Source organism: Aphelocoma coerulescens, chromosome 5, assembly GCF_041296385.1.
Source record: "Aphelocoma coerulescens isolate FSJ_1873_10779 chromosome 5, UR_Acoe_1.0, whole genome shotgun sequence".
Lineage (NCBI taxonomy): Eukaryota > Metazoa > Chordata > Aves > Passeriformes > Corvidae > Aphelocoma > Aphelocoma coerulescens.
Window position 1 is genome coordinate 67,328,383 of NC_091019.1, and position 23,111 is coordinate 67,351,493.

Genomic DNA, 23,111 nt, shown 5'->3' on the forward strand with positions numbered 1-23,111 from the left:
TTCCCCATGGAAAGGGTGCTCAGGCCTTGGCAGGGGCTGCCCAGGGAGCTTTGGAGTGCCCATCCCTGGAGGTGTCCAAGGAATTCCTGGAGGTGGCACTCAGAGCTCTGGGCTGGGGACAGGGTGGGCATCGGGCACAGCTGGGACTCCATGGGCTGGGAGGGCTTTTCCAGCCTCAGGGATCTTGGAATTCTGTTCTATTCCATAAATTATGTCCTGCAGTGTCACAGGACAAATGGAGATGTCAGGGAGTCCCTACACAGCCTGGATTCATCTTCGTCTTTTTCACCTTACTACTTTTGAACACAATCTCAGAAAAATCGAATCCCTCCCACAGCGAGGGAGGAGATTTGCTCATGCCAGAGGCTGGATCTGGGCATGATTATTCCGAGAGAACTCGGGGCCCGTGCGGGGGGTGACGTTACATAGCTGGACTTGGCTTTTGTTGCCATCGAATGATCCCACGCAGCTGCAGAGGCACCTGGCACAGCGCGTTACCATCCCGCAGGCGAGGTTCCCAAGGAAAGGGAATGATGCTCAGTGTGTCTGTGCAGCTCTGATAGCTGAGCCTGGGACAAACAGATTTGCTAAAAAACGGGGGAGGAGATAGAAAGCAGGACTTTCTGAGGGAATTGGCCCAGTGTGAGCCAAGCAGGTATCTGCTGTTTGCCCAGGCAGCTGGCAGGGAGGGTCACTCCAGGTGCCACCCTCCCTGCCCGAGGGGGGAGTTTGGGACTGAGCAGCGCAGATGGGAAAGCCTGCAGTAACCCCTGTCCTTACAAAGGGAAACGCTGCTCCTTCCTCGGGAATCTCGGAGTGGGGAGCTTAACGCAGCCTGAAAGGACTCTTGGAGATCAGGGGCAGCAGCACTGAGCTGAGGCTGCTGGCACAGGAGCTCAGCTGCCACCTCACCCCGCGCTGAACGTGAGGGTCTGAGGCCTCTCCTCCCGCTAAAGCAGCTCCTAAAATCGCTGGCACTGCTGTTCCTGCTGCTGGAGCTTCTGCCCGCAGCCGATGTTCCTACAGAAACTCTGGGAAACCTGGTGAGAGGAAAAATGGGTGCTGTTGTCTTTACAAACAGCTGGATGGGAGAGGATCTTTAGGAGAAATGGGCATCAGTGTCTTTGAGATGGGTGTTAATGTCTCTGCCAGCCTCAGGAAGAAGGTTTGTTACAGAACCCTGACAGTCTGACTCCTGAATTTTAGGGTAATGTGATGCCTTAGAGATTTTAACTTCCCTATTTCTCAGCTCCCGCCCTGCCTGGTGTGTGACTCTGCAGTTCCTTGTACCCTGTTCACTGCTGCTCTCTGGGCCAGGCACACATAACAAAGCCTCTCCGGGCCTGCTCTCCAAGGACACCCAGACCGTCCTAGGCCCAAAAGTATCAACCCAAAGCCTCTACAGGGGGGCAAGCTTGGGGAAATTACATCATTAACTGAAGCTTTAATTGGAGAAGGAACCCTGCTGTGCAAATGAACCCAACCTGTAAAAGTGTGCAGAACTCGTGCCCTGCCGTCCACCTTGGGGTCCATCTGGGCAGTGGCCTCTGGCTGCCCAGGGGTACCTTTGAAGGCCTTTAAATAAATCCCTGCCTTATTCCCTTACTCCTGTCCAGTCTCTGTTTTTAGGTGGCCACTTCAGGCATCAAATGCACAAATGGGTCTGCACAAAGTCTATGGCAGAGCTGCCTTCCACTCCAAGGACAGCCTTTCCTGGGCAGGCAGTTTGAAACCTGCTCCCCACAATTCGCAGTGAAGCTGCACTGGAGTGGTTTTTTGGACTGCAGCCTCCCCCAGACTGTTTACTGTTGACTGTGCTGCTTCCAAACGGTGATGGGCTTGAATTTAGGGAAACAAGATGGCCCTGACAGATGCAAACGGTGGCTCCTGGCAGCTGGAAGCCGAGCAGCTGAAAGAGAAGGCATTTGCTGGGAGCTGGGAGCCTTGGCAGCAGCTCAGGCTCTAAAAGCCCACCACTGCTGCTGGTGGATGCTTTGCAGCATTCACGGATCATCAAGCTCCATAATGGGAAGAGGCGTGAAATTTGGAGAGAAGTGGCAAAACCATGGTGATGGTCCCTCCCTGATTGCCTCCCCCGCTCTGCCGCAGTGTGATGGCCAGGAGAGGGGTCTGTGGCACCACCAGGAGCCCACCGGGAGCGGGGCTGGCACAGGGCAGGGCAGAGCTGCGAGGGGTTTGTCTGGGAGCTCAGGGAAGTCCCGTGGCACAGCAGGAAGCAGCTGATGGAGGAACAGATGCCCACGTCCCTTCCTTCTTCTGGAGAGATGATGACAGCTGGGCTGGAGCAGGGCTAGGGGAAGAGGACTCGAGCAAACACAGACATACCAGGGGTTGTTTGTGTGCTGAAGGCACGCGGGGCACTGTTCAAGCAGCGCCTTGTTCTCATGGCTGGCGAGAGGCTGCTGGGGGCAGCCAGGGCCCAGCGGCGTCCCGGGAGCCCTGCAGTGCGTGAGGAGCTCCTGACGGGTCCCTGGGCCATCAGCGAGGGTGGCAGCGCTGCAGCTGCCCCAGCGTTGGTGGCCAGGACACCAGCCTTGCCCTGTGCCAGGCTGCTCCAAGGCACGTCCAACACGCTGAACACTTCCAAGCATGGAGCTGCACACCTCTCTGGGCCAGGGTTTTACTGCTCTCAGTGAAAAATCCCCTTTGCTGAGCCACCCCACTGCCAAGGGGTTTGTCCCTGGTTTGTTCCTGGGTGTCCCAGGCTCTGGGGTGGTGCCAGGGCAGTGCCAGGCCTGGGGGCTGTGCCAGACCCTGTCTGACAGGGGGCACCGGCCATGGAGAGAATTTGTTCCCCTTTGAAGCCTCCAGGCAATGCCAGAATTGTGTCCCCGGTCTGCCCCCTCACCCCACGGGCTGAGGGGGGCACAGCACAAGGATGGCTGAGGCAGCAGTTGAGGCTCTGGGAGAATCCGCCCTGGGCATGAAATCCAGATTTATCATGGAGTCACAGAGCCCTTTGGGCTGGGAAAGGCCTCTTAGAGCATCGAGTCCAACCCTTCCCCCAGCACCGCCACCACTCACCCACGTCCCCAAGTGCCACATCTGCTTTGCCTTGGGTGAGTCCTTTGGAGCATCCCATTGCAGCAGGAGAAAGGAAAACCAGTTAAGCAAAGGGAGGAGCTGCTACAACAAGCACTCCCTGCCGGGCTGCCATGGCAAGGGTTTTTATCACGATTCAAATTTCAAGAGAAGAATAAAACCTGCACTCGCACCTGCACATCGAAGGGACAAAGGCTCCGTTTCATTCCTGCCCTGCGTAAGCCATTTGTAAACTGGATTCTGTGGTTTGCTGTGAATTTCCAGAACATTTTATCCGGCAAATATCTTCCTGGGCAGTTGGGTGAGGAGCTGGGACAGACACCAAAGGCTCACACCCATGTGGACAGGAGTATCCTACACTCGCTGCATCCAGCTCGTGTCCTGGCACTGCTGCCAGAGGGGACACTTCATCCCTGTGGAAAGGTTAAATCCGTCATTTATCTTAAAAATGGGATTTTAAGCGGGATTAAAAAAAAAAAAAATCAAAATCCTGCGTGGTTACTGTGTGCCCAAGTACTGCCAATGTCCCAAATGCACGGATATCAATACGCAGCTTTCTGCCTCCTTTAAGGCACCACCAGCTTTTTATTGAACACATAAACCGAATTTTTAGCATTAATAAATAATAAAGTGCAATGATTTTGTGTTTCCCCTGTTTTTCACTGAGAAGCAGCTTTGCCTCCCTCCGGTGAGGACTGGCAGGAGTTTGCTGCCGGGTACGGAGGTGCCAGCCCTGAGGAAAGGTGTGAAATGCAGCGTCCTTGGCGGGCTGTTCTGTGCTAAAAGCTTCCCGAGGGGACGGGAATGGCTCTGTCATGCCCCGGGGAAATGGGGAGCTGGCGGCTCATTAACGCTTCAGGAATTGCCCCCTCAGGGTCGGGAATAGCAAAGGGTGGGCTCAGACCCGCTGGGGAATCGTTCAGTGCAGCGAATGGGGAATTTCCTCTCCTGTTTGTGACCTTCAGGGATTGAGGCCATGGAAGAGCATCAGCAGACCTTTCCTGGGGACACTTCACGGGGGATTGGGTGATTTCGAGTATTTATCACGGAATTCCGGAATGCTTTGGGTTGGGGGATCTTAAATCCCAACCAGCCACACCCCTGCCATGGCAGGGACACCTCCCACTGTCCCAGGCTGCTCCAAGCCCCAATGTCCAGCCTGGCCTTGGGCACTGCCAGGGATCCAGGGGCAGCCACAGCTGCTCTGGGCACCCTGTGCCAGGGCCTGCCCACCCTCCCAGAGAGGATTATTTCACTTGGTGAATTGTTCTTCCACTGGGCTGGGGGGACACAGGGGACACTGCACGGGCACCAGGGCTCAGCCCACGGCTGGGGAGACATTTCCAGGGCCTAAAGGGGCTCCAGGAGAGCTGGAGAGGGACTGGGGACAAGGCATGGAGAGACAGGAGCCAGGGAATGGCTTCCCAGTGCCAGAGGGCAGGGCTGGATGGGAGATTGGGAATTGGGAATTCCTGGCTGGGAGGGTGGGCAGGGGCTGGGCTGGAATTGCCAGAGCAGCTGTGGCTGCCCCTGGATCCCTGGCAGTGCCCAAGGCCAGGCTGGACATTGGGGCTGGGAGCAGCCTGGGACAGTGGGAGGTGTCCCTGCCATGGCAGGGGTGGGAATGGGTGGGATTTTAGGTCTCTTCCCACCCAAACCATTCTCAATTCTGTGCCTCTGGCACCGGGCTGTGGCCAAGGGGTTGGCAGGGCAGTGCTGGGGTTTTGGAGGGCTGGCAGCACATTCCCACGGGATAGGGAGGGGCAGGAGGGTCAGTTAAAGCTGCCTTGGAAGAAGTGAAACCTCTGTAAGCGCTGAGTGGTGCCTGCAGTGCCTCTGGCACAGCCTGGGCCCAGTGCTCCGAGTTCCCCAGGCTGTGGGACACTGCCACATCTCCGTGACACCAGCAGTGTGCTGTGCATCCTTCAGGGGTTTTTATTCCTATTTTCATCTCCCTGTTACCTGAACCCTGGCACAGAACCACCTCAGCCAGCCCACAGTCTTCAGTGCTTCTCCCTGATCTGTTTTTATTTTGCTTTACCTTTTCTCCATGGGGCAGTGCACAATGAGCTGTGGGGGAAAAGCCCCTTCCATAAGGGGGTGATCCAAGACAAAGCCTCATTTCCTCCTTCAGGGCTCGTTTTTCCTTTCATAAAATGCCTTTCCAAGCTGCCTTTTGCTGTGTTTGTTTCCTCCCAGTGCCATATGGCTCCGTGGCTGCTGCAAGGGCTGTAAATAACTCAGCAGGAGGAGGTGACACAAACCAGGGCCTGGCGAGCGGGAGAGTCCTCCGAGCAACAATTCCCACTGGAGCACCGTGACAGGGCAGAACGGAGAGGAGACGGAATCTGGGAATTCTGTGGTACGTCACAGCTGGGATTCAGCCGGTGCTGGGCAGCAGCGGGGCGGGGAGCGCTGCTGTAACACAAAGGTTCAGTTAATGACAGAAATTTAGAGTCATGGAATGGTTTGGGTGGGAAGGGAGCTTAAATCCCACCCAATCCCACCCCTGCCATGGCAGGGACACCTCCCACTGTCCCAGGCTGCTCCAGCCCCAATGTCCAGCCTGGCCTTGGGCACTGCCAGGGATCCAGGGGCAGCCACAGCTGCTCTGGGCACCCTGTGCCAGGGCCTCTGACCCTCACAGGGCAGAATCTCCTCCATGTCTCTGACCTGCATTTTCCCCCTTTCAGTCCCAGCCCAAGGGCTCTGCTCTGGGCTCTCAGCTGGGGATCTCCAGCCCTGACAAGGTGTACCACGGTGCCAGATGGGAATCTGGGATATTCTGAGAGATGCAGAGGTTCAGCAGGTGGGAATCTGAACAGGCACGGGCAGTTGGAGCTATTCCAGGGAAAGCTGCTTTTCAAGATTTCAGGTCCCTTCCACTCCCAAACCATTCTGGGATTCCATGAGAACCTGAATTGTGCCCAAACCTGACTGCCCCCCCAACCTGTCCCCAAACCTGCCTGTCCCCAAACCTGACAGCCCCAAACCTGACTGTGCCCAAACCTGACCATCCCCAAGGCCTCCCCAGCACCTGGCAGGGTGAGGAGCTGCTGAGGGAGGGAGGAGAATTGCAGAACAAGGATGGGCTGATTTTCCAATGGGCACCAAGCATTTGCTGGGTAACTTGAGGGCTTTGGTTTTAAAAATCCAATGCCAGCTTTTCTGTGGGAACGCAGCACGGCCAAAGATTCCTGTTCTTAGGAGGGAAGTTCAGAGCTAACTCTGTGCCCTGTCCGTATCCTGTGCATTATTGCTGATATCACACAAATCCCTGCGTTTATCGATCTCCACGCTGGGCTCTGCTGATGCTGTCAGTAATTCCAGATCCCTGCCCTGCCCTTTCCCTTATTTCCCAACACGAAGGGCAAAACCCTTTTAAGATGTTCAAAGGAAATTACCATTCTTGAGCTTTACACAGATTCTTTTGATTGCCACCACGATTTTTAAAGCGTGCAGAGCTGTGACTGCAGATCAATTTCTCTATTTTTTCCGGACCTTTGTCCCTTGCTTTTGTTACAGAAGGAAATCCAACGTGTGCCTGGAGGTGCTGGGGATGTCAAGTGACTGCTGAGGGACTCTCCCAGATGGAGGGATGAATCCAGGGCTGCAATGATCACCTGGGTTCCTGGCTTCCCCTTTCTCCCTCCTCTCCGGCCCCCTCTCTGCCTGGGGAACTGCCAGAATTCCAGCAGCTCTCCCAGACACAGAAAATATTGAACAGTAAAAACTCCTCTTTAGGCAGCACCTCCCTGAGCTGCTGGTCCTGCCCCGCTGCCCATCCCGGAGGTGCTGTGGGAGGTCCCATGGTGCTGGCACGTGCAGGGATCTCCGGGGGTTTGGGTATCTGGGATGCAGGCTCGGTGTTTAATTCCTACCCGAAGGGGAACAGGCAGAGGGTGCTGCAGCACAAACACAGTGGTTTGTATCCAGCAGCTGGGAGGGGATTTGGAGGGGCTTCTCCCACTGCTGCTGCTGCTGCAGGAAGCACAGCAGAGGTGTTGTTTCGGGGGGCACAGGAGCTGGGGGGTGCTGGGAGCTCCCCCACAACCCAGCACCCCTCAGCCCTGTGTCAGCACCTGGCTGGAGCTGTGCAGGTGACTCCTGAAACAACAGCAGGAGGAGAAAGTGGCAGAGCACAGAAATCCCTGAAAAGGCAGGAAAATCCAAGTTTTTAACGCAGTGCCAAGAAAGAAATGAGAAGTGCAAAACTTGCAAAATAAATCATGGAATCCCGAATAGTTTAGGTTGGAAGGGACCTTAAATCCCATCCCAATCCCAGCCCTGCCATGGCAGGGACACCTCCCACTGTCCCAGGCTGCTCCCAGCCCCAATGTCCAGCCTGGCCTTGGGCACTGCCAGGGATCCAGGGGCAGCCACAGCTGCTCTGGGCACCCTGTGCCAGGGCCTGCCCACCCTCCCAGCCAGCAATTCCCAATTCCCAATCTCCCATCCGTCCCTGCCCTCTGGCACTGGGAAGCCATTCCCTGTGTGCTGGTACTGTTTGGTTCATGTCCCTTCAGTTATTCTGCATTAACCAGACCGGAGCCGGGCACTGCTTTCTGCTGGGTTTCTGAGAGAAGTTGGGTTGGGTTTTTTAGAGTTCCCAATTGTGTGGAACCCCCTCCCTCGTGTCTCTGTCACTTTATGACAGGGATTACCCCACGGGGAAGCTCAGGATGAGAACCTGGGATGTGGAATGTGCCCCTGCCAGCGGCAGGGGGTTGGATGGGATTTAAGGTCCCTTCCAGGAGAGCATCCTGGGATTCCAAAGCAGGGAGCAGTTCCCAACTGTGTTTTGCAGCTCAGCATTTCCCATTTTCTGCAGCCCCAGCACTTTCCTGGCTGGGAGAGGCTCCCTGGGAGCCGTTCCCACAGACAGGCCTTGGCTCTCAATTTTCTCTCTCCCAGCTCCGAAGAATCTCATTCTGGTGCAGCAGATTCTGCAAACCCTGTGATTTTCCTTGTCAAAACAATGTGTACAAGTGTGGGATTTTGACATTAGGACTTTCAGGCTAAATTTTGATTGGGTAAATTTAAAAATACTGTCATTTATCAACCCGTTCTTCTCAGTTGTGAAGGCAGTGAGAAATAATGATGGATACAGGGTTGGGAACTTCTCCTTCAATCTTCTCTGGCCTGTCATTAAAAAAATATTGCAGCTCAGTCCATGGCCTGTACATTTGTCTTCCATGAAATTCTGCAAGGTCAGAGGATTGTCAACAGAACATCAATATCCACAATATATTATCCTGTGTCTTGAGAACAAGTTCAGAAATAACAAGTTTGCTGCCAGCCTGGTAATACCAACTTACATCAGTCATTTATCAGCAGCTGGAATTGATAAGGAAGAAAATCTCTTTGCCAGGGCTGTTGTTTTCTTGTGTTTTTTTTTTTTTTTCAGGTTGGTTTGTTGTGTTTCAGGGCTGTCAGTAATTCCTGCCTCAGTACAGCTGCTGCCAGTAGGAGGCTTGGAAACGCTAAGTTTTAATTTATAAATATTGCCAGTTTTGCTTTAGGGTGCACCAGGGAGTGTTTTATGGGGTCATTAATTCTTGTCTCCAGTGTGATGGGTTGGTGTCTTCATTCCCTGGGGGCACTTTACTCATGGTCCCGTGGAACACGCCTTGGAGGGCCTGATGCCAATTAAAACGTGGCCCTTTGTGCCCAAATTAATCTGGGTAATTCTCCTTCCAAAGCAATTGGCTGAAGAGCCCCACACGGAGAGCAGAGTTTGTGCACAGGCTGCAAACCCCTCCTGAGGGGCTCTGGGGACTGAGGTCTGGGCTTGGTGGATTTTGGAAAATCCTGGACTGGTTTGGGTTGGGAGGGACCTCAAAGCCCACCCATCCCACCCCTGCCATGGCAGGGACACCTCCCACTGTCCCAGGCTGCTCCCAGCCACAATGTCCAGCCTGGCCTTGGGCACTGCCGGGGATCCAGGGGCAGCAGCAGGGAAAGAATTTCTTCCCAATCTCTGCTCTAAACCTCTCCACTTTTTAAACTCAGGATTTGCCCCCTGGTTCCAGCAATGTTCATCACCAAAACAAACAAATAATCCCTTTTCCTCTCCCACCACCCCCAGTCGGCAGTTTTGGTTTGTGTTAAGTTAGGATGGATGTTGTCCTCTCGTGGTAATACCAGGGACAAGTGGGGCAGGCAAGGCCACCAAAGCATCCCTTGGGATAAAACTGGGGATTCTGACTCTGCAAGTGTGAGTGGAAATGGTGTGGATGGTCGGTGTACATCGGTGATTTTGGGAAGGGAGTTCCCCAAGTGATTTAAAATGCAATTTCAATCCCTAAATTTCAGTTTTAAAACAATCTGTGGTTGCAGTAATTCTGGCGTGATTGATCAGACTCAGTCTAGCAGCATCAGCTGGTCCATATTAGGCCCTGCCTAATCTAAGCTGACCCTTCTCAGCTGTGGGAGGGCTGTGGCCCTTTAAAGGAGGCACTGGCAGGGGGCTCTGGTTTTTCCAGGGCGGGGTTGTGGTGGGTCGTGCTGGTGGCTCCTGCTGGGAGGTGAGGGACTGGGGGGATGCAGCAGCCAAGTTTGAGCTCTTATTTCTGTTTTCCTGGTCTTGTGATGCTGGAATGTGGGAGAAGCACAACTGGTTTAGTCTGGTTTAATGTGAGTTTTCAAAGAAGCTGCTGAAAAGGGGTTAAAGCCTCCAGGAGTTTGGGTTGTGACAGCGTGGCCCCTGTGGGTTCTGTGCTGAAGGTAATTTAGAATTGGCTGCTGTGGTTTTTTGGTGGTTGTGTCTTCTCCATGCTCAAGGCAGCGAAGCACAGGTGAGGGGTCCCCAGATCTCCTGGGATGCTCTGGGTTATCCTCCCTGTCTGGAAACAAAGTGTTCATGGAGGGGCTGAGCTGCTCCTGCAGCCCCTGCCCAGTGCCCAAACTGGTCCTTGGGCCAGACTGGACTGGAGGGAGGGAGGGGAAAAGCCCCTTGGGTTCCTCTGGGAGCTCAGAACCCACAGCAATTCCACCTTAGAGAGTTTAATCCTCCTTTTGTGCTCCCAGCAGTGAATTCCTGGTGCTCTGCTGTGTGGGAAGGGGGAATGCTGAAGATGGGCAGGGGTGCTCCAGGGATGCTCAAGGCTTTGTTGTGGAGCTGGCCTCAGAGTCACATGAATTTGTACTTAAATTGCTCAAAAGAGACCTGAATTGCACAGTGCCTGGGTGTGGTGTGTGCTCAGCTGAGCTCCTGCAGTGGCAATGAGCTTGGGAAAATTGTCCTTCCAGCCTGTGAATGAGCTCAGAGGAAGTACAGGGGTCTGGGATCTCTGGGCCTCACAGATTAATTTAAACCTGCACTTCATGAGGGTAGTCTTGTAATTGTTGTTCTTTTATTGTACTTTTTTCTTAACCTGATGCCTTCAGTTCCCTGTGTTATTCCTGCTTTTGGCTTGTTTGTCTCTTCCCAGGCAATCCATGGCAAGTGAGCAGGCAGTGCAAAAAAAACCTTTAAAAAATTTACACCTCCTGTTCCCGATGACACAAGGCTGTTTTGTCTTTCAGTGCAGCAGTAACGGGTTTTTTTCAGTATTTTTAAGAGGAACGAAATAAAAGCAGCAGTTTAAGCTGTCTTTAAGGTGTGGATGAACAGGGGTGAGTGCTGTAGGTGAGAGCCACTGAGGTGTAAAACACAAAAACACCCTGGGAAGGGGTGAGAATGATGGGAGTGCTGCAGGTGGGGTGCCAGGGTGATGAAAGGTGCAGGGTTGGTGCCCCAGGGAGGGGGCTGAGATGTGCAGCAAGCCCCGGGGACTTTAGTGGGAGGCTGGGAATGGACGTGGAAGGGAAGGGCCTCTGGTTCCAGCGGTGTTTGTGGTGCTGGGAAGCAGCAGCCTCAGCCCTTCAGTGGCTCATTGTGCAGCCCTTGGAGGGTCTGTGAGGAAATGAATAACGAGCTGGCCGTGTCCCTGCCCTGCTCCCACAGGCTGCGAGAGGCTCTGTTCCGGCTCCCTGCTCTGTGTCAGTTTTTGGGGGGACGTTTCTCCAGGCTGGAGGGCCAGACCGGCTGTGCTGCAGCTCTGCCAGGGGCTGGTGGCCCTCAGGCAGTTCCTGTCACCCTGTCCCACTCCTGGGCTGCAGAGTTTGGATCCCAGCTGGGAACAGCCCTTTGTCCTGGGAAAGAAGGGATCAGAGGCTCAGGCTGAGCAGTGCTCAGGCGTTCCCATCCCTGCTCCTCCTGCATCCCTGAGCTCTGGGGAGCAGCAGCCCCTCAGGCAGCCCCAGCCCTGCCTGCTGGCCTGTCCCAGCACTCTGGGAGCTCCCAGGCTCAGGGAAGCAGCAGTGGACAGCTCTGGCTTACCCGGTCCCCCAGCCTGCAGTTCCTTTCCCCCTCCCTTTCCTGAACCACGAGGGGCTGGGAGCAGCAGTTAACTTTTCATTTCTGGTTCCATCCCTAATCCTCCTGTGTTGACAGAGCTGCATCTCCCTGCGCTGTACAGGCTGACACTTCTGCAGTCCATTTTCTCCCTGTCTGCTCTGATCTCCTGTTACCTGACCCTAATGAGGAGAGACCGCTCCGGCTGCGTGCAAGGGGGGCAGTTCTGAGCCTGTGGTGCTCTGACCAGGAATGAATTTCCCTGTTCCTGTCAACAGCTTTTTATCTGCTCTTATCTAAAACTGTCTTGATCAGTGTGTTCCTGCAAGGACCATAAAGCACCATTAGATCCATGATCTGACAGCTCTGGCCGGTCACTGAGAGATCTGCTGGTGGTGGGAAAGGAAATATCCAAGTCATGGAATCATGGAGTGGTTTGGGTTGGAAGGGACCTTAGGGATCATCCAGCACCACCCCTGCCATGGCAGGGACACCTTCCCCTATCCCAGAGTGCTCCAAGCCCCAGTGTCCAGCCTGGCCTTGGGCACTGCCAGGGATATTTTAGGGAATTAAATGTTTCCTTTTGGGCATCTTCCAGTATCCAAATTCTCCCGGGTTTCACTTGGAGAATACCAGGGAAGGTGTGAGTGTGACAGGCTGGTGCCGAGACCCCACAGCAAAGCTCCCTGCAGACACTGCTGGGTGCCTGGGCTGGGGCTGTGGGGTTGTTCCTTCCCGATAGCTGGGGCTGTGTTTGGGATCTGCACCCCCAGGGATGTGTCAGGCCCTGCTCTGCTCCTCACCCACCCCACAGCGAGGGGCTGGGGGGACGCAGCTGGGACAGCTGATCCCGACTTTCCCAAGGGATGTCCCAGCCCCCAGGACATTGTGCCCAGCACGTGGAGCTGGGGGACAGGGACGGGGGCACATTTGGGGTGGTGGGGTTAGCATTCCGAAGTCCCTGTCACATGTGCTGGAGCCTGGGGACAGCTGAGCACCTGCCTGCCATGGGAAGCAGGGAATGAACTCCTTCTTTGCTCGTGTGTGGCTTTTGCCTCACCTGTTAACCTGACTCTATCTCAACCCAGCACTCTTGTCACTTCTTCCCTCCCACTTCTCTCCCCGTGTCAGGAGGGCTGGGCTGAATCCACCCCAGCGCTGCTCCTCGGAGCCCTGAGCAGTGGTGCAAGTGTGCAAACGTGTGTGGAAACAGCCCTGGAGTGCCCTGGGAAGCTCACACGGAACCAGAGCTGATCTCATCTCCATATTAAAATAATAGCTGTGATGCGCAGGAGAGGCAGCTCAGTGGGAGCTTGGCTTTTAAGAACAAATTAATAGATGGCAGGAGTAAAACAAGCTTTAAGAGCCTGTTTTCTGTGGCAATTAGGGTACACTGGGTGAAAAGTACAACTGAAAATTGCTTCTCTTAGCGAGTGTCTGACTGGTGGAAAAGCAGAGTTTTCTGTAGCCTGGGGAGCAGCGGAGCCCGTCCTGGGCTGTTGAGCTGTGTGAAATATCAGATGTTTCAGGGCATCTCGTACCTGGCAAAGCCGAATTCCATCAGTCCTGGTTCACCACAGACTGCTCTGCCTTGGGAGGGACCTTAAAGCCCCCCCAGTTTCATGCCTTGGGCAGGGACATTTTCCCCTGGACCAGGCTGCTCCGAGGCCTGGCCAGCCTGGCCTGGCACCAGTGAGGTTTTCCTCGAGGCATCCCAGCAGGAGCCTTCCCGTTCCTGCCCTGGGCACTGTTCCCCTTTAGAGAGCTGCTTCTGGCACCTCCTGCTTTTCTGATTCTGGGTTATTCAGGTGTGACTTAGTGAAACCAGCACTTCCAAATCCCCGTGGAGGCAGGCACAGGGCAGGCACTGGGTATCTTCCTTGGGCTGGAGATAATGACCCCTCCCTGGGTGCTGCCACAGGTTCCTGCACCTCCTTTCTCTGAGTGGGAAACAGCAAAATTACCCAGTGCCAGGTAATTGCACATGCCACGTGATTGCACGTGATGGAGAAGGTGCTGGCTTCACTGCAGGGCTCCTGTGGAAACAGTGCTCATGGCATGAGAAATTGGATGCTGAGCTGCTGCTGGTTCAGCACTGCTCAGCCTGGGCAGGCTCCGGGCCCTGCCAGGGGGACACGGCTTTGTCGGAGCTGGCATAAGAGCAGCAGGAATTTCCTTGTCTCTCAGCAGGTTCTCAAGCCACAGAAATTTTCCGAGGGAAATAGATGCACACTCCTTGCATGAGCTTGCTCAGCCTCTGGAGGAGGAGACCTCCATAACCCACCTCACACCAGCCTCCCCGAGGTGCCAATTCCTCTGCTCTGCTGGCAGCACCACCTGACACAGCCCCCTCGGGCACCAGCGACTCCCTGGAAGGGCTGGGGTGTTTATCCAGGCATTGGAGCAGCTCTGGGGCAGGAGGGTGAGGTGCAAGCCCAGCAGTATGCTGGGGACTGAGTAAATGCTGCTGGGAGTGAGTGGCTGTACTTGGCACAGAGTGAGGGACTCGGGCAGTGCTCGTGTGGGGTGTGATGGGCTGGGGGCTGAGCCTTGCAGAGGACAGGAAACGCTGGATTTTCAGCTTTGGCTGGGGGTGCTGGGCTGCCTGCCCTGAGCCAGGTCATGGGACATCTCTGCCATGGCCCATGGAAAGGTGCTGAGGTGAGGGGCTCAGGCTCTGTCAGGTTGCTGCTGGAGGCAGTGGGGTTTGAGGTCCAGGTGAGACGGGAGCAGTCCAGGGGCTGGAGCTGCCAGTGGTACTGGAACAGATCCGGAGTTCTGATGAGCACCAGGCAGGAGTGGGAAAGGCCCTGGTGCTGCTCACAGGAACTCAGGTGACTCGGAGAGTCTGGAGCAGGGAAATCAATGCTGCCCAGGCTGTAATTAAAGGTGCTTAAAGCCCATTAGCAGAGCTTGTAAAAATGCTTTTTAATCCAGTTTAATAAATGGGACTCCTGGTTTAATTGCTTTATAAAAATTATGTGTGGGCTGCTTCCCATAGGTGAGGTTGATGTTGCTGTGATATGAGCCAGGGCCATCCAGACTCCGTGTGTGGCACGTCAGGAGGTCTGCTGGCTGTGACACAGAGCCAGCCTCACGCTGCCACCAAGCCTGGCTCTGTCACCATGTGCAAATGCTGCCCCAGGACTTGCTGCAAGAGTCAAGCACTGTCTGTTAGTGGTGATCTCATCTCCTGGAAACACCTTTCAGGCTGCAGAGCTGTATTGAACTGGGGAAGCTCCAAATGCTGCGAAATGTGGGGCTGAGGGCTTCTGCCAGGACAGCCTGGGTGAGGAGGAGTTCCTGATGTCCCGGCCCATGGAAGGGGTGGGAATGAGCGGGGCTTTAGGGTCCCTTCCATCCCAAACCTCTCTGTACTCTGGGTTTCCCTTCCTGCTGTGCGACTCACAGCTCTGTGCCGAGGCTGCAGAGGGGCCTGGGAGAGCAGCGCTGTTTGTACACGGCTGGCTCAGTGCCCGGGGCTCTCCCAGCTGCCCTGTGATGCCACAGAACAACTCAACCCTCTCATTTTCCTTACTGGATTTCCCAGACCCGCTGGTTCCTGACTCCTGACACTGCGGAGCCGGGGTGCACAGAGAGCAGGGCGGTTCAGGGCTCAGTGCTGCTGACACCCCCAGAAATAAACATCCTCAGCATCCAGCCCTGCTGCTCCACAGGAACAGCTGGGGGCTTCCAAAGAAATCCCAAACCAAACAGAAAGGAATGTTGTTGGAATTTCCTTTTCTGTGAACCCATATTGCAAGGGTGTGGAGTGATGGGACAAGGGGACATGGCCTTAAATGGAGGGCAGGGCTGGATGGGATATTGGGAAGGAATTCCTGGCTGGGAGGGTGGGCAGGCCCTGGCACAGGGTGCCCAGAGCAGCTGGGGCTGCCCCTGGATCCCTGGCAGTGTCCAAGGCCAGGCTGGACATTGGGGCTGGGAGCAGCCTGGGACAGTGGGAGGTGTCCCTGCCATGGCAGGGCTGGGTGGGATGGGATTAAAGGTTTCTTTGAACCCAAACCATTCTGGGATTCCCTGACTCTAATCCCAGATGTGGGGGGGTGTGTTTTGTGTAGCCCAGGTGGCTCAGCACAGTAACAGGGATTGTCCCAGCCCAGGGTGGGGACTCTGTGTCAGACTCACCCTGGGGTGTCCTTGCCCCATTTTCAGGAGAGCTCCTCCTGCAACAAGGCAGCAGAGAGGGAAATCCCCGAACCTGTCTGTGGTGTGCAGCTGCTGTTGAGGACTGGGGCTGTTTTGAGGGGGGTTTGCAACAAGGAAATGTCTCACAAGGAGCTGCAGGAGATTGGAGCTGAGCCTGCAGGGGCCCACTGGACAGACCAGTTAAGCTCAGGAACTTGGCATGGCCATGGAAATCCGAGCAGGAGCTGCTGGGATGCTGTTTGCACCTGCGCTCTGCTGGGCAGTCCCAGAGCCGGTGCGATGCTTGCCCTGATTTTTGTGGGGTTTTTTAATACTTCCAGCTCCCCAGAGCTTGGGAAGGGAGGGGAGGCCTCTCCCAGCCCCTCACTGCTGGGTGCTCTGGGGCTTGATGGTCTCACTCAGAACTTTGTAATCCTTGTTCTAACTCACCCTGGGCTGGGTCAAGCTGCAGCTCACTTGGCGTGGGAGTCTCTAGTTTTAAGCAGAGAAAAAAAGCAAAGGAGGAATGTGAAGATGATGAGGATAAAACGGTCAAGTAACTGTTAATAACAATTATCACTTCTGCTCTCTTTCACTTCCCTGCCAAGGTGTGGCTGTGGCATTATTGTTCCTGTCTCTGGGTAATTTTCCCTCGCCAGGTTTCCTTTCCAGCAGCAGAGTGCAGAACCCCTCCAGCCTGTGCAGCCTGCACTCGTTACCCTCCAGCCCGGGCCTCGTGGCAGCTCCCGCTGGCTTTGCTGAGCATCTCAGCGCTGCCCCTGGAAAATCCCCTTTTCCCGGGCTCTGCCTCAGCTCTGTGGGTCCATTCTGGATGGAAACTTGCCCACGTTTAGCTCCTCCGGAGTCGTTGTTTTCCCTCCCCCGTGGACATTAAGACAGTCATTCTATCATTCTTAAACTTGATCTCTTTTAATCCTTCTGCTTCTTGGGCTTATCTGCCTCGTTGTGTTTCGTCTGTGCTGTGGTGAGAGGGGCAGAGCAGTGAATCTTAGAGGCAGCTGTGGCTCTGTAGGCAGAGCAATTTAAGTTTAAAAAACCCCAAACACAAAAACATCCCCAGCCCACAGCTCTGGGGGCTGTGGTTTGTGCTCGCAGCGAAGCTCAGTCTGCACCTTCCGGCATTTCCACATTCATGGCTGGAATCAAACGCACCTGGATCTTACAGGTTTCTGCCGTTTATTGTTCCCACAGCCTCACCCAGGCACGATAATGTGTGAAGCATCTCTTCCTCCACCCAGAGCTGGCTCTAATGGTAAACAGTGAGAGAAGAAAATCCGGTCTAATGGGAATGACAAGAGATTTAAGGTCCTTTTCAACCCAAACCATTCCATGATTCTAAAAACCTCTTACTAAGGCCAATGCAACACCTCTCGTGGTCTGTGTGGAGAGGTGAAAAATCCCAAACAAAACCCCCTCAGTAGAAATGAGAGGGAAGAAATCAGATTTTTTTTCATGGCTATTAAAGCTGATTTTCTTTTCTGTGTGAGTCCCAAGCTGTTTTGGCCACTCTGAGCTGTGGTTCCCTGTGCTGGGCCATGCCCAGGAGCCCTTCCTGCTCCCCAGGTGCCTGCTGAACACAGGATTGGTTTGTGGGCATAATCGTGGAATTATTTATGCTGGAAAAATCTGTAAGATTGAGTCCAACCATCCCCCAGCACTGCCAAGGCTGCCACTGACCTCTGTCCCCGAGTGCCACATCCACATGGCTTTTAAATCCCTTCAGGGATGGGGACTCCAAACCTCCCCGGGCAGCCTGGACAACCCTTTCCCTGAAGGAATTTCCCCAATATCCAATGTAAACTTCCCCTGGCACACCTTGAGGCTGTTTCCTCTTGTTGGGTCACTTGTTACCTGGAGAGGAGAGCCCAGGTGTGATTCATCCTGCAGAGACTGGAAATGAAAAGCCAGAAATCCCCCAGGGACACCCCTGGGTTGGGATCCCGGCTGGGGGAGCAGAGTCCCCTCAAGCCCCTTCCACCTCCTCTGCCCTCTCCCCGGAGCGCCTTTCCCGGCTGGAAGCGCTGTCGGTGCCGGGCTGGGGTTCAGCTCCCCAGCTTGGGAGCCGGGAGAACAGAGGATGGTTCCCTGTTCCAGCTGCTCTGCACCCCGGGCTGGTTCTGTCTGTGCCAGCCCCAGGCTGAGCTGCTCTGGGCAGCTCGTTCCGGTATTTGTGGCAGCAAAGAGCCCACAGACCCAGCAGCCTCCGCTGCCCTTCCCGTTCTCCCCTCTGCTGGCTCCTGAGGCTGAAACTGGGGAGATGAGCCGGGGATGCTCCATGCTGGGCTCGGTGTCTGTGCTGATCTGTTCTCCGCAGCCTCCCTGAGAGCCTGGCCAGGGAATTGCTGTGCACTGGCAAATAACCCAGCCTGATGAATGCTGCTATTTAGAAGGGCAAATATTCAAGCTAAATCTGTTTCGGGGACAAAACCTGTCAGGCGTGCTTGGGTAATGCGGTTTGGGTTTTATTTAGGAGGTGCTCACCCTCTCCTGCCCTCTGGCAGCGGCTGCTCCCGCTCCTCTGCAGGTACAGCAGCACCATTTGTCAGGAGAAAACCGGGCCCTGTGCTCGTGCTGCTGGCTGAGGACTGACAAGGAAACTGGTACAGCTGCCCTCAGGGATGCAGCTCCCTCTGTGCCACGGCCAGCATCCAGCCGTGGGGCGGCCGTTTCAGGAGAGCTCCATTAAAATAACAATGAAAGCAATGACTGAAGGATTCCCCCATCCCTGGCAGTGTTCCAGGACAGGCTGGATGGGGCTGGGAGTAGCCTGGGATACTGGAGGGTGTCCTTGCCCCCTTGCAGGGGATGGAGTGAGGTGGGTTTTAAGGTCCCTTTCATCCCAAACCATTCTGGGATTCAGTTAATGGCAATGCTAAAAATACACAGTAAATATTTCATGTAATTAATTGAGGGACTTTCGGGGCGCTCAGCCTCTGTCAGTCTGCAGTTCTAGGGACGTTCTCCACGGCCAGGGATGGGAAGAGGAGGAATTCAGTTTGACACGTGGAATTCAGCCATGGACCCTCCTGTTGTGCGCCAGGAGCTCGATGTGGGTACAGATACCTGCAGTGGGTGAAGCTCAGCTGCATCTCCTCCATCATCCTCAGCTTTTCATGGCAGACTCCTGCTTGCAGCCACCACCTCGATGCCTTTGTGCTGCATCAGGTCTGAAAGGTGCCTTTCCACCCCAAGCATTCTGTGATTCCCACTGGACTTGATGATCTTAAAGGTCTTTCCCAACCCAGTGGATTCTGTGATTCTGGAGTGTGTCCCAAGGCTGGGAGAGGAGACAAGTCCTGGGCCCCCTTCATCTCTCCCTGTCCCCTGAGGAACCCCTGGGCTGTGGGAGCTGAGCCTGAGCAGGCTGGAGCAGAGCCTGGGGGGCTCTGGCTCAGTCCCTGTGCTGGGGACCCCCGGGATGTGCTGGGCTGGGGGATCCGTGGCTGCTCCTGGCTTTGGGGGAGGGAGTCAAACTGTTGTTTCATGAATAAATAAATGTTATTTTATGCTTGCTGGCACATCTGAAACAGCACCACAGTATCTTGGAGAATTTAGGGTTTAAATCTGAGTAGAGCATCAGCTCCAGAGGAATGGCTCCAGTGGATCTCTGTGCGAATCAGGGGGAAGGAGAACTGCCGGGTGCTGAAGTGACTCGGGAGCAGAGCTGGCTCTGATGGAATTTGCTGTGTCCCTCTGGAGCAGGATCTCAGCAGCCCCCCCGAAACTCCTGCCGCTGCACTGAGCATCTCAGAGCAGGAGTAAAATTAAAATTTGAGGTTTGGCAGCGAATTTCTGAGCTTCGGAATGTTTTGTCCTTTGAAATCCACCACAGAAACCCCCAAACCCTTCAATGCACATTTGATGTGGTATCTCTCGCTTAGAAAGAGCCACTTAGAGATATTTATCCAGTGGCTTGTTAAAGCAGCTATAAATAATCCATCAGTGCTGCAGAGCTGTCTGCTCTGTTCCTTTATTTACTGGAGGTGTGCTTTGTGTCGGAGCAGGGAGTTCTCCTTAACTCCATAATTCCCAGAGTACTCCTGTGTGGACTGTAATATCTGACAGATAATGTAGGCTGGAACACAGATCAAGATATAAATTAGCAAAAGTGTGTCCTGAGGCTTCTCTGGTAGTACACGCAATGCTTTTCCCCTTAATTATCTTGTCATGATAATTTCCTTTAATTATCTTGCCGTAATAAATTCAGTAGGTGAATTAATCTGGAATAGTCACGGAGCAGCACGTGATTCAGACATTTGGATTTGCTGTCAAGGTTTTTGCTGACAAACCAGAATCCCTCTGCTCCCTCAAAGAGCTGTTTGATGTTAATAGTGCCCTATTTTCCTCCCATCCCATATTTCTCCACGACAAAGCTGAAGGCAGAGCAGAGGGAACTGTGCAGTGAGTGGCAGAGCTGTGATTTGGGCAGTGGGAAATCAAACCTGGTGGTTTAAATGGACCAGGGAAGTTCTGCAAACCTTTGTTAAGAGAGTTTTCTATTTGATTTAGAGGTGGTGGGAGTTTTGGAGGCTTTTACTGTGGGTTAAAAAACCACAACAAAATACTTTTCTTCCATGTAGGGATTTAAGATCCACAGCGAGCAACTCCAGCTGAACAGACTGAGGGCTCCCACAGCCCCTGTGGTGGTGGGGTCCCAGCAGGAGCTTTGGGGTGGGCTTTCCTTCCCACTGGGGTGTGGAGGGAGAGACTGGAATGGGGCATGGAAATGCCTTTTCCAGTGGTGGTGGGGCCAGGAGGGATGGGGTGAACAGACAGAGCTGGGCATTACCCTCCTTTCCCTCAGCTGAGGCAGTGCCAAAGCACCGGGCAGTGCTCCTGTCTACGGGAAAGAGGGGAAGAGGCCAAAGACCCGTGTCCCCAGGATAGAGGGGAGAAGGATTGGTGTCCCCAGGATAGAGGGAAAAGGCCCACGTCCCTGGGGTAGAGGGGAGAAGGATCGGTGTCCCCAGGATAGAGGGATAAGGCCCACATCCCTGGGGTAAAGGGGAGAAGGATTGGTGTCCCCAGGATAGAGGGATAAGGCCCACATCCCTGGGGTAAAGGGGAGAAGGATCGGTGTCCCCAGGATAGAGGGATAAGGCCCACATCCCTGGGGTAAAGGGGAGAAGGATTGGTGTCCCCAGGATAACTGGATAAGTCCTGTGTCCCCGGATCTCGTTAGCTGGGATCTCGGCAGCCTCGTTAGCAGAGCTGCAGAGCAGAGCTGGGCCATCCCATCCATCAGGGCCGCCCTTGGCAGCCACGAGGAGCCCGGGGAGCTTTTCAATACAGGCGGCTGCAGCAGGGCTGGGATCAAGAACTGCACTCATTTCCCCACACGGGCGGATGGAGGCAGCCCGGGCTCGTGCCCGGCCTGGGGAGTTCTGTCGGTCAGTCCCTGCTGCCCGGGGCGTTGGTGGCACTGTGAGCACACACGAGGGGCTCTCAGCTCCCCTTCCCTGCAGCTCCTGCCACACCCTGCTCTGGAAGTTCTCCAAGCTGCAAGGCTGCCTCGTTGATCCCTTCTCCAAAGCTTGGAGAGGATCCATTTGGAAGTTTGGAAAAGGAGAGCAGCCTCTCTCAACAGGTGCGACTGATGGCAATACAGACCTGGAGTCCCAGTAAGAGAGAAGAAACCAACGGAATGGAGAGCACCAAGGAAAATTTGGATTGCTTGGCTTTGAGGTGTGGGGGAATATAGAGTAAGGATTAGGAGCAGGACAGGGACGCCACAGACTTGACTGTTTCTCATTTGAGATTGCATTTCTCCGTTTTCTAGGATTACGCCACCTGCTCAACATCTGCTATTTTAAAGACTGGGCTTAGAAAGGGAACTGCAGTTCTGTGCATCAGTGATGGGCTGTACATGGAATGTCACCGTGGGTGACACCAAAGTGGCAGAACCAGAGCAGGCAGCTGGCACTGACTCAAGGAGACTGGGACCAGAGAGAACGCAACTTCCCCGTCCAGGCAGCGTTGGAGATGCCGAACGCTCAGGGGAACCCTAACTGTGCTCCTGGGGCTCTTTCTGTTTCACAAATTCCATCCTGATTTAGAGGATCTTCCGTTGTTCCTGGCTTCTCATTCACATTTCAGGTCCTCTGGTTTCTGTGGTGGATCCAGTGGGAGCTCAGTGCCACTGGTGCCATTTGCTCCAGGTGCTGATGGGATTCCAGCAAAGGTGACAGGGAGTGTTTTCAGCACAGAATTCTGTGTGGAGAATTCTCACTTCTCAGATTTTGTTGCAACTCCTGCAGGTTGTAAAGGAGCACCAAAGGCAAACACTGTGTTTTCCTAGACTGGGAAATACTTGTGGGTCTCTCCTGTTTGGTTCTTGTACCATCTGCAGACAATGCCCCTGGATCCCTGGCAGTGCCCAAGGCCAGGCTGGACATTGGGGCTGGGAGCAGCCTGGGACAGTGGGAGGTGTCCCTGCCATGGCAGGGGATGGGCTGGGTGGGCTTTGAGGTCCCTTCCTGCCCAAAGCTTTGTGTGATTCTAATTTCCTCTGTGTCTGACCTCACAACATCCTTGTGCTCCTGAGCTACCTGCCCTCCATCCAAAGGCCAGGATCTCTTTTTCCCTGACACCAGGATTCTTACCAATGGATGAAGAACAGGGGTGAACCCAGAATGGGTGAGCAACAGCGATGCCAGCTGTGAGGCTTCCCAGTTCTCCTGGGGAGACTTGGACCAGGAATGGCAGTGATGACAGCAGGAAATGAGGCCAGCGTTGAAGAGCTCCGGGAACGCTTGGACAGCGCTGCCAGGGATGCCCAGGCTGGGATGGTTGGGGTGCCTGTGCAGGGCCAGGGGCTGGGCTGGCTGGGGGATCCCTGTGGGTCCCTTCCCACCCAGGATATTCTGGGGTTCCATGAAATGATGATGCTGTTACTAAAGGCATATTCTGTGTTTCACTCTTGTTCTCTAGTGGCTAAAGATCAGAACATTCTGAAGATTTTAATGTTGTAAGGAATAAAAAAATCTGTGCTCAGAATGCAGCAATGGTAATAAAGCTCTTGACACCTGGATGTTGTTCCATCACCTACTGCTGCTAATGGAAATTCTTTAATTCTTTGGATTAGCCTCACTCCCATGGGATTCAGGCATGTAAAACTCCTGTTCTCACCCTCACGTCCTCACTGGACGTGGGAGAACGTTTGTGGTGTGGTTTTCTTCTTATTTCATTTTAAATAAACGAAACCCCTCATTTACAGTGGTTCCTAAGCAACAAAGTAGAGGCGGAAAAGCCAAACAAGCAGCAGGTAATTTGTGTTTCCTCCTCGGAGCTTGTGAACGACACTAACCCGTGGCTCTGGAGTCTCTGACGGGGGAGGGTGCTCGGAGTGAGGTGCTGTTAATTCCTCTTCGCAATCTGCAGCTCCTCAGCGTTTGATTTGAAACTTTTTGCCTTCCCTGGCCCTTCCTGAGCACTGGAGAGGAGCTGGAGTTTGGCTAATTTAGCCTGGAGCACTGAACAGTAGCTCCAGCAGAAACTGGGAGTTATTTCCAGGCATGAGGGGAGCAGGGAGAGCTCCTGAGCT

At 54.4% G+C, this 23,111-nt stretch overlaps 1 long non-coding RNA gene across 1 annotated transcript; it reads left to right on the forward strand.

Annotated features, from left to right (window-relative positions):
- Positions 1-9,585: 9,585 nt before the first annotated feature.
- LOC138110945 (uncharacterized) lies at positions 9,586-11,933 on the forward strand. Its single transcript, XR_011151174.1, has 3 exons — positions 9,586-9,860; positions 10,497-10,680; positions 11,501-11,933. It is a non-coding gene; the product is annotated as an uncharacterized lncRNA (long non-coding RNA).
- The last annotated feature ends 11,178 nt before the right edge of the window (positions 11,934-23,111 follow it).